Here is an 11,231-nt window from a genome sequence, read left to right as displayed (position 1 = left end):
AGTTTCTCAGACGGTCAGATACTTAGGTTATCTATTGGGTGAGGGAGTCATAAGACCACAACAGTCTAAATTATCAGCCATTTCTCAAATTCCTTTTCCCCAGACAAAAAATTATTTAAGGGCTTTCCTTGGACTGTTGGGATACTATAGACGATTCATACCTGGGTTTTCCCAAATGGCTACCCCTCTGACTGATCTACTACAAAAGAACAGCAAAACCGAGGAGATCTTGAAGGCTCCTCCTCATTTTGTAGAGCAGGCCTTTGAGTCCCTAAAGAACGCTCTAACATCAAAGTCTGCCCTAATTAGCCCTGACTGTTCCCGTCCCTTTATCTTACAAACGGACGCATCAGATCAGGGACTAGGGGCGGTTTTATCACAAGACACTGAACAAGGAGAAAAACCCATTCTGTACATTAGCCGTAAACACTTTCCTAGGGAAAAGAACTACGCTACCATCGAAAAGGAAGCCCTTGCGATTAAATGGGCCATTGAATCCCTACGATACTATTTAGAAGGGAGGGAGTTCACCCTTTTTACAGACCACGCACCATTAAAATGGTTAGCTAGAAACAAGGGACATAATGAGAGAGTACTCAGATGGGTCCTTTCCCTACAACCTTTCAGGTTTCATACTAGACACAGAAAAGGAAAAGAACAGGGAAATTAGATTACCTTTCCAGATATCCTCAAAGCCCAATCCTTAGAAGAAGGACAGCATGGGAAAGGGGATGTGAGGAGGACCCGGGGCTCACCTATAATACACTGGATGGAGCACCTTTTACTCGGGAAACAGCACGAAATCAGCACACAGCGACCGGCGGCGTGACCCGGCAGTGGACTCGACGTCAACAGGAAGCGGCTGCCTCGAACCAATGAAAAGGCTCAGAGGTCAAGGGGAGGAGGTCGTCAGTGGCGCGGAAGGAGAGAGGAGATGCCGAGAAGACGCGGGACCCGATACTGCACCGGGAGAGTGGAGAGAAGACGCGGACCCGATACTTCAACGGCCGAAGACCCGGGAGAGCAGAGAGAAGACGCGGGACCCGATAGGCGGGACGCCGGGATACCAGGGAGCCAGGACGGAGACGAGAGCTATTGTGAAGACTGGTGGTGCCCGGAGGAGGCTGAAGAGCGGCCGCAACTCGGAGGAGAGTTGCGGCGGGCCTGTAAGTTATCTTGTTCTATGTGTTTGTGATAGTGGGGAGGAAGCGGGAGGTGGTGTCGGGTGGGCTTCGTAGCAGGAAACAAAGGCATTAAGGTTATACGTATTTGTTAACGCTGCATGACCCCTAAAACCACTATCGACCACCTGACTTTGTGCTGAATTACTCCACTACTTATGCCATTGTTCTATTGTTACTGATGCCGGACTAGAGAACCTATATTTGTTCTTGAACACGACATTAGGACCCTAACCCTCACTCCTTTTCCTCTCTTCTTGAACCTTATAAACCACTCAATTCTATTGGGCTCTCAGGAACCTTATTCCTACTTTCTTTTCTTCTTCTTACAAATTAAGCCCAATAGTGAGCACAACGGTGTGGTGTAGGAAACCACGAAACGAAATCAGAAAACAGAATACTTACGGTTCCCTTCTTTGTCTCATTCCCCTCCTATGAGCCTCCGGGACGATCACTGTGGAGACCAGGAGAAGGAAAACAAGACAACCAGCTCATCTGCGAAATCATCTGACGAGGAGGAACCCAAGGAACTACCTAACTATCCAACCCCAACCTCATCTGTATTCAATAAATTACTTGCTTTAAAACCCCTTCTAAAGCCTCCTCGTCTGTATATCAAACCTGCTCTCCCACAAGCACTTACACGCATTGTTCATGGTTTGATTAAAGTGGGGGTTGTGGAAGAAGTTCCTTACAATGTTTGCAATAGTCCGATTCTTCCCATTTTGAAAAAAGATACTGACACCAGGATTTATGGATTCATCATTGATTTAAGAGAAGTCAACAAGATTGTAGTACCGCAGTACCCTGTGGTTTCTGACATAACGACATTAATTACCCTGGTCCCTCTGACAGCAACTACATTTTCTGTAATCGATTTGAAGAATGTTTTATTTTTGATTCCTATTCATCCTGATTGCCGATATTTGTTTGGTTTTACTCTGAATAATCGATCATACAGATTTTGTAGAGTTCCTCAGGGTACACTGAGAGTCCGAGTATTTATAGTCAAGCCTTAATTCCTTTACTTTGTCTGAAGGAGTGGCTCTCATACAATATGTCGATGACATCTTGTTGGCAGCTGATACACCTGAGCAGTGTGAAAAATGTACTTTGTCTTTGCTTTCTTTTCTTCCTACACACCATCATAAAGTATCACGAAAGAAATTGCAATATTGTAGACCGAAGGTAACCTACTTAGGTCACCTTCTGTCTAAGGAGGGTAGTGCATTGACACCAGATCGCATTCAAGCAATTTTAGACACCCCAGTACCTTCCACACAGAGAGATGTCCGTGTATTCATTGGTTTGACTTCGTTTTGTAGGCAATGGATATTGGGCTTTTCACACATTGTTAAACGCCTGCTAGCGCTTTTGACTAAAAACACTCGGATCCCCCTTCCATGGACAGATAAATGTCAAAATGCTTTTTGTCAGTTAAGACAAGCTCTTTGCTCTGCACCAGTGTTAGGTACACCAGATTATACGAAAACCTTTACACTCTATGTACACGAGAAAGATGGGTGTGCATTGTCAGTTTTAGTACATACACACAGTGATAAGCAGCGCCCTTGTGCATATTTTTCCGCAGTTCTTGATTCTGTTGCTCGTGCGTTGCCTGGATGCTTCCGTTTAGTTGCAGCGACAGCTGTGTCCATACGTCAAAGTGAAGGGATAGCTTTGTCACATAAACTGTTGGTGCTAGTACCTCATGCAGTAGATGCCCTTTTGAACCAGACTAAGACACAAGACTTAACTAGTGCTCATTTGACAGGATACGAATCGACACTGTTAGCACCTCATATTACCTTGAAGAGGTGCGCGACACTGAACCTAGCCACTTTGTTGCCATATCCTGTGACTCAGTCCCAGTCAAAGGAACCTCACAATTGTATATTCCTCTCTGAGGAACAGACAAAGGGTTGCAAGGATTTGCAAGATGCGCCCCTTTCAGATGTAGATGGGGAACTGTGGGTTGATGGGTCCTGTTTGAACTTACCAGATGGCACGACTTCCGCTGCTTATGCAATCACCACGCTTGAGACAGTAATGGAAACAGCTTGCATACCTCAGAAGTCGGCTCAAGCAGCTGAACTAATAGCTTTGACACAAGCGTGTGAACTTAGCACTGAATTGTGTGTGAACACGGATTTACACGGATTTACACGGATAGCCGCTATGCTTTTGGAGTGGTTCATGAATTTGGCCTACTCTGGAAGGAAAGAGGACAAGGCAATGCCTTTGCAGATCGCGTAGCTCATGAGACTGCGATGCAGCGAAGCACTACCTCCATGTACGTAGTGAAGTCTCAAGCTGAGCGTTCTCATGACGCTAGAGAGGAAGTATTGGATATACAGAGATCTGCCTCTGTGGAAGAGCTTGAGAAATGGTCTAAAGAAGGAATGTTAGACGATGAGGGCTGTTGGCGTAACAAAGAAATGAATAAGTGGAAATTGCCTGCAGCCTATTTACAACCCATGGTTCAAATGGCACATGGTCTGGCACATGTTGGAGCTCTGGCAATAACTAAATTGCTTAAGCAAGTTTGGGTGCATCTTGAAATTGCCAGCACAGCTAAAAGAGTGGTACAGTCCTGTTTGATCTGTTGGCAGTATAATCCTGGAAAAGGGACACGGACTCTAACAGGAGGGTTTGCTAAACCAACCGCACCTTTTGAAGTTTTGCAGATGAATTACATCCAACGTGAACGCTGCAATAATCTGAAATACGTCCTAGTGGTGGTATGTGCCTTCAGTAAATGGATAGAGGCATACCCTACAAAGGATAATACAGCTCTCACTACAGCTCAGGTGCTTCTAAAGGAGTTTTTCCCTAGATATGGTGTTTGTAAGCTTTAGTGGAGTGACAACGGACCTTATTTTATTGGGCAAGTTATTGAGCATGTCCTGAAAGGATTAGGGATCAAACAGAAACTCCATAGAGTCTTCCACCCGCAATCAGCAGGATTAGTGGAGAGGTACAACGCTACTTTGAAATTAAAGTTGGCGAAAATACTGGCTTCCACGTCTTTAAAATGGCCAGATGCACTACCCTTGGCATTGTTGTCCATAAGATCAGTGCCACATTAACGATCTGGCCTTACCCCATATGAAGTGGTCTTTGGGAGACCAATGAACATTTGGGAAGTTTCTAAGCCATGTCCCATACATGATGTTCCTTGTGTTCTGTTGAATGATTATGTGGCACAGTTAACCAACAGTTTGATCTCTATTCATCAACAGGTTCGAGAAGCTCTTCCTGACAAATCTACAAGTGAGGCCCATGAACTCCGTCCTGGCGACCACGTTATGGTCAAGGTCTTTGACAGAACGAACAGCTTGGAACCAGAGCAGGTGCTCCTTGTGACAAGGACAGCAGTTCGAGTGACGAACAAGAAGAACTTGGTCCATAGCACATACTGCAAACGTGTGTTGCCTGCCTTGGTGGAGCCTGCTGTGCTAACCGACCATCGAGAGATTCTGGAGATGGAGAAAGGTCAAGCTATCTCACCTGACGAGTCTGCGGAAGTCTTCCCGGACCACACGATTCCTGGAGCATTGCAATACCACTTGAGACAGGGGAAACAATCTACAGTGTTGAAAAACACTGGTTGAGCTACTGCCCTGGGTTAGTGAAACGGAGAGCCGATGTGGCAAGGGGGGATCAGCCCTGCGTTAGTGTAGTGACACCTGTCTTGGCCCGTGGTGAAGAAATCAGCGGCTGCCCAAGGGATAGGAGCTCCAACGATTGTTTTCAACGAGTTTTTAGGAAGATCAATTATCGCTGTTGCTGAAATGAATAACAAAATAATCATTTGTGCTGTAGGGTTTGTTGTTGCTCTGGTGGTTAGGGCAATAATCACCTGGTTTGTTGAGAAAGTGGCTCCTGCTCGACAGCTTCTTTTTGCCACTACTCCAGCTTCAGTGGAACATCACTATTTTACACTTCCCTATCACGAGCAGAAGCATCGACAATCCTAGCTAAATAACACATTCATCCAGATGTTGCATCATACACACAATGCCACGAATACTACCAATTGTTGGGTGTGTGGGATGATACCTGGACACCAAAAGAAAGGAGGAACACCTTTTATTCCTCTACTGTTTTCTCACAATGGTTCATCTCAAGCTTGGTATGGCCTTTTGTTGTCTTTCGGAAAGCCCTCAGTAGGTGGAATCATCTTTCGGTTGAATAAACTATGCTACCAAGATGCAGATGGTTATCCTCAAGCTAAGGGACTAAATGGGAATGGGAAGTGTACCAACCGGACAATATTTCAACACCATATGTCTTCACGAATATGAGGACTATCAAAGACAATGGACCTTTTGTAATTTCTGTGACCAGAGCTAAAGCAGAACTGTGTATAAGTAGTGTTGGGAGAATTCCCGTAGAACGGAGTGAATGTATTTTGACATTGATTATTGAAGGAGCTAATAATAGTAGTTTTACATCATCACACAATACATACTTCGTATATGGTAATAAAGGATACTATCAATTGCCTGTTGGGTGATCCGGGGTATGTTACATATCATTTTTGTTACCCTCTGTGTTTTTAGCACCTGCGTCATATCACCTCGACCTAAAGTTGTATAAGGATATTTCCAAGAATAGATACAAACGAACAATAAGTACTGACGAGGTTGACCAGATACCACTTTGCAACAATATGTCTATTTCAATTTGGATTTGTTCTTCTTTGTTGTGGCTGCATTGAATAGCAAAAAGATAAGGCAATTAACTTGTGTTGTGGAAGCTGTCACCAATCAAACAGCTATGGCACTTGGGAGCATTACAGAGGAATTATAAATTGTGAGGATTGTAGCCCTCCAAAATAGGATTGTGCTAGACGTGATTTTGGCTGATCGAGGTGGTGCATGTCGCATCATCGGTAGCAGTTGTTGTGTATTTATACCAGATTACTCACCTTCAGTATATGATGCAATCTCAAAACTGCATAGGATTGCTACAGACATTCACACAGAGACTGGTACATGGACATTTTCAAACTGGATATGGACACTCTTTGCTACTTGGGGCTGGAAGCTACTGACTATTCTATGTATACTACTGGTGATACTATTTACATGCTGTACTTGTATACAATGTGGTCCCTTGCTTTGCTCCATGTGCATCACTGCTTGTACACATGCCAAAGGAAATACTGCAAACATAAAAGCACAACAAATGTTAAATAATGAAATTACTGAGATGATGAACATCAATGTACAGGATGCATATCAAGATTACCCCAGATTAACGAATGTCTTCAGCTAATGCTGAAAGGGTCGCCTGTTGTAATTTAGCAGCGATTAGGTTAAGCATTAGCAGAAGACATCTTGTATTTAGAGACTATCTTGTCCGTTGTGTGGAATCCATTTTGCATTTATGGCAGTCATTTTGTTTGCCATGTGCTCGCCATGTGCTCTGTCCTACCTTTCTGTCAACTGCTCTTGAAATCTGCCTAGAGATGAGATATATTTAGCCTCTTCTGCTTTGCACATGCTCAGTTGAGCTTACAGCTGTCCCCAACTTGTAACTGTCAGGATGTGTCCACCAGAATTAGCTAACTGTCAGTCCCTCCCACTTGTTGCCAGCACACTCTCTATATAACCTTATATGTATTTAAACCCCGCATTCTGTACTTGCACCGCCTTCATTTGAGCCCATGTGTGGGTATAAAAGGACCAAGCTCCTTCCAGTCAGTGTGCTTCATCATGCATTACCGAAGGGTGCTGTGTGAATGTAGTTCCACCTCATGAGGTTTAATAAACTCTGTCTTTTCTATTCCAGTTTCTGTGCCAAATTCTTCCTAAAGGTCTGAGGACTCTGTACAGAGAAGGGAGAACCCCTAGCAATGGTAGGCCTTGCTGAGGCTCACCACCACAGGGGGAGGGGCTAGGGGTTGCACATACAGGACAAAAGCGGACAGAAGATTCCAGCCTAGTGGTGTCCTTTTGTCTGAGCAAGCTGTGCAGAGGGATTCAAACACTAACTCATAAAGAATTGTTGGTGAGGTTCTTGTAATATTAAACTCAAAACCCATTGTGAAATCCATAAGCAGAAGATTATTCATTGTGACAAACAATCTGTTAAAGTCAGAAGGCGGAAACTATAGAGCACGGACCCCCCAGCATGTCCCCCTCCCCAACCTCATGCAATCCCACAATCAACTAGCCAGTCTAGGAGTGTGGGTAAAACGGACAAGTTTATTAACCTTCAAAACATTCATAAACATGACAAGACAATTTTTAAAATTCACATTTAAAATTCAAATATTCCCACTTTTAATATGTACAAGTATTATAACTGTTCATAACCATTGGTTATGCAATAACTACTTACTCCAGCACCAAGGGCCCTCTGGCTCGCATCCCCTATCTGAGAATCACACAAGGAGCAACCCACCTGCGTCCTTGAGCGGTGAGCCCCCATCCCTCGCGCCTTTCCCGTCATAACCAGGGGCCCACCCCTCTACCACCAGGCTGCCAAGGAGACTAGTGTGACCTGGCGCCCTTGCCGCCCCAGCCGGTGTCCCCTTTCTCCCTGCGGAGAGACGGTAGGAGAATGGGGACACGGCCTCAGGAGTATGAAAGCAGGCCTCCCGTTAACCCTGCAAATCAATGTTCTGTGGCCTCTTTTCCGTCACTAGGGTGAGCAGGGCCCACAGGTCCTTTACCCTTCCCACCTGCAAACAAGTTCTGAACAAAAGACCAAATCCCTTTATTCCACACATCTGTGCCAATGTCTGACCGATGCACGCCGTCATGATGAAACACCAGGTCCCCTGTGATCAGTCTATGTAGAATATGACACAATCGGCCCGGGCCTGAGCACAACTTGACCAATTCACTGTTGAGGCACCTCACCGACACGTTCAAAGCTCGCGATCTGACTCCAGTGGCCCATGTCCAGCGAGGTATAATTCACGACCAAGCAATCAGAGCATTAGGAAAAGCTCTCCCTACCCAGGCAAATTCGGTCAAGAAGGCTTCCCTAACTGCCATGCGTTCCAACTCTACCATGTCGTTTCCGCCCAAATGCAGGATCACCAAATCCAGGAACTAATGACCCTCGTACTCTCTCGTCTCCTCAATCAGCTGCCGCAACTACCGAATTTACAGGCCGCCCACGCCTCGCCATAGTAACAAGGTCCTTTTTAAACTCGGTGGTTTGACACTCACTTCTGCCGTAGCCAAACTGTGGCACGCCACATGAACCAGTGCCCCAACACCCATACCACCTTTGAGGACATACTAGTAGTAGGAAGAGAAATGGAAACGTCAGCATGGTCATATCAATAAATCGATCCGTTGTCTTAAAGTAATTCGGGCTGAACATAGCGCTTAAAACAGGCTGCCGACCAGTGCCCCACCCAATTGAGCGCCTCAGCCGGTAAGCCAGAGCCTGCTGCCAGCGTAGAAGCTCAATTCTGAATGAGTGTGACGAATACCAGCTGAAATCCAGGCCCAGACATACCAGCGCATGCGTAAAGACTGCCCTGAATTGGTACTGAGACAAGAATTCACCCTGTTCATGTATGAACAGTGCCTGGCCACGCCCTGATGTCTGAATCGCCATGTATGTTTCCATCCTGGCCACCGGGCAAATCCCCTCCCCCGGTGCAGGGGACAAGCGGATTGTGGTCCCCTTTCCCAATGGCTCTGTCTTGGATCTCCTCAGAACCACCACCAGGCCCCCTTGGACTAGGTTTGCATCCTGCCACTGGAGCCCCCCTCTGCGTGATCCGATTTGGAGGTCCCAACCAACTCCCCCAATTCAAAACGCAACAATAAGGCTAAGGTAAATGCAGAAACAAAAAGGATGCTCTCATAATAAGAGGAGCATACCGACCGTAGTACTCCCAGAATGTCCCCTAAGGTCTTCACATCTAATGGACTTCTACTATCTTTTCTGACCCCCTTCTAGCCTAGCCCATTCTGACAGTGCTTTCCTCAAAACAAAAGCTGCGCCGGGGTCGCGCTGACCTGCTAATTTAGCAAAGAAGCCTATCGCCGTCACATGCGCCCTAGTGTAAAAGGCCGGCCTCCCCTGACTCAAAGAGCTAGCAAAAAGTCGCAGGGCTCCCCTGTTGAAAAAAGTGCCGCCCAGCCTGTGTGCTTAGAAAATGTTCTGTATGCTTGAAACTGTTGTTGGTAAGTCCTTTTAGTGCACTCGCTCAATGAAGCTCCCACTAGCCCGGCTAGGCCGAGTCTCCAATCCTCCATAGAGATGTTGGGAACAGTCATCTGCTCCTCTGTCTGAGGGTGATACCTTCGGAAATCCTGCAACTTTGAGCGAGACAAAGCATCAGCAGCCGGATTCTCCACACCTGGAATATGTGCCACTTTGAAGAGCGGATTGAGCTTTAAGCAAGCAACTAAATGCTTTAACAACCTCAAAACATGTTCACAAGTAGTTCCCTGCCTATTAATAGCTTCTACCACTGCCATGTTGTCTGACCAAAAGATTACCGACTTGTTCTTAAAGAATTCCGCACAGACGTCAACTGCCAGTATAATCGGGAATAGCTCCAAAAAGGCTATGTTGTTAGTCAAGCCGCTCTCGTGCCAAGATGCTGGCTAATCGCCCCTGCACCAGTGGGACCTAAACACTGCTCCAAATCCAATGCTACCTGCTGAGTCAGTGAGCAAGCCCAAATCTGCGCTGGATATTGCCGACTCTGGCCAAATTACCTCACCATTGAAGTCACTAAGAAACTACGCCATACCCTCAGGTCCTCCCTCACATCAGCCTGTAGCCAGACGTGATGATGCTTCTGCGTCAACCTCGCCAAAGTGCGGGCAATTGACCTTGAGAATGGGCACCCCATTGGAATGATCCTCAGGGCAAAATTCAACTGGCCTACTAAAACCTGAAGCAGTACAAAAGGGGGTGGGATGGTGGGAGCATCTGAACCAATCAAACACTCACATCCAGTCAACAGATATGGGTTTTATCCATCACCATTCTTTAGCCCACTCTGCCACCCCAGTTCAGACGTGGCCATATGCAAATCAGTCTGACCCTGTGCCTCATGGGAACAGTCCAGCCAGAACTGCCAAGCCATGCCTTTCCTGGAAAAAAGATTCCTAGGACCGGTTTCTGGCATTACAGCCATCGTCAACCAGGCTTGCTTGAATCCAGTGGCAAAGTGAGCAAGGGACTCACGTCTGAGCATACCCTGCCAACTTATGGCGAACAAAGCGGTACAAAATGGGGTGGTGAGGGACGGAGCATCTGAACCAATCAAACACTCACACCCAGTCAACAGATCTGGGTTTAATACATCACCGTTCTTTATCGCCATCTGCCACCCCAGTTCAGACATGGCCATATGCAAATCAGTATGACCCTGTGCCTCATGGGAACAGTCCAGCCCGAAGTGCCAAGCCATGCCTTCCCTGGACCGGAAATAAGCTTCCTAGGACCGGTTTCTGACATTACAGCCATCTTCAGCCAGGCTTGGAGTGCTCTATTTTGGTATTCTACGGGCTAAATGTGAAAGGGGTTTACTTGGTGCTCAGTTTTGGGCTATATATAACAAGATGGCCACAGGACATCAGTGGTAAAGGGCCCCAAAGCTTACAACTCAAGCCCAGAACTCCCCGATTGCCATTTAACGCCCACCAACCAGTCCCCATAATGCGACTATCAAGAAAGGCAAAAAAGAGGGCCATAGGCTGGTTCTTCTTTCTAAACAGCAATTATAGTAAATGAAGCAAAGAGTAGAGTAGAATCTGCCCCCTTCGCGTCATTTGTCAGCTAATAGGACACCTTTTAAATGATTGCCTGTCTGCAAACTCAAAATAGCGTAAATATATCAATCCTGCTCTCCCGGTCATCATCAGGTACCGGTTTAGTCATCACCACATTTAAAGGTACCACCATACTTATAAAGCTTTCAATTACGTTCTTTCATCAGGGGAGGAAGCATGAGGAAAATAATTTTTAAAATGCTTACCTGCCATCTGCAGAGTCGGTGCTAATCTGGGCTCTGCTCCTCGATTCCCAGCTTGCCACAGGCTCCCCTGCACCAATCCA

The sequence above is a fragment of the Lissotriton vulgaris genome, chromosome 4_1 (genome assembly GCF_964263255.1).
Source record: "Lissotriton vulgaris chromosome 4_1, aLisVul1.2, whole genome shotgun sequence".
NCBI lineage: Eukaryota > Metazoa > Chordata > Amphibia > Caudata > Salamandridae > Lissotriton > Lissotriton vulgaris.
Note: the sequence above shows the minus strand (reverse complement) of the source record.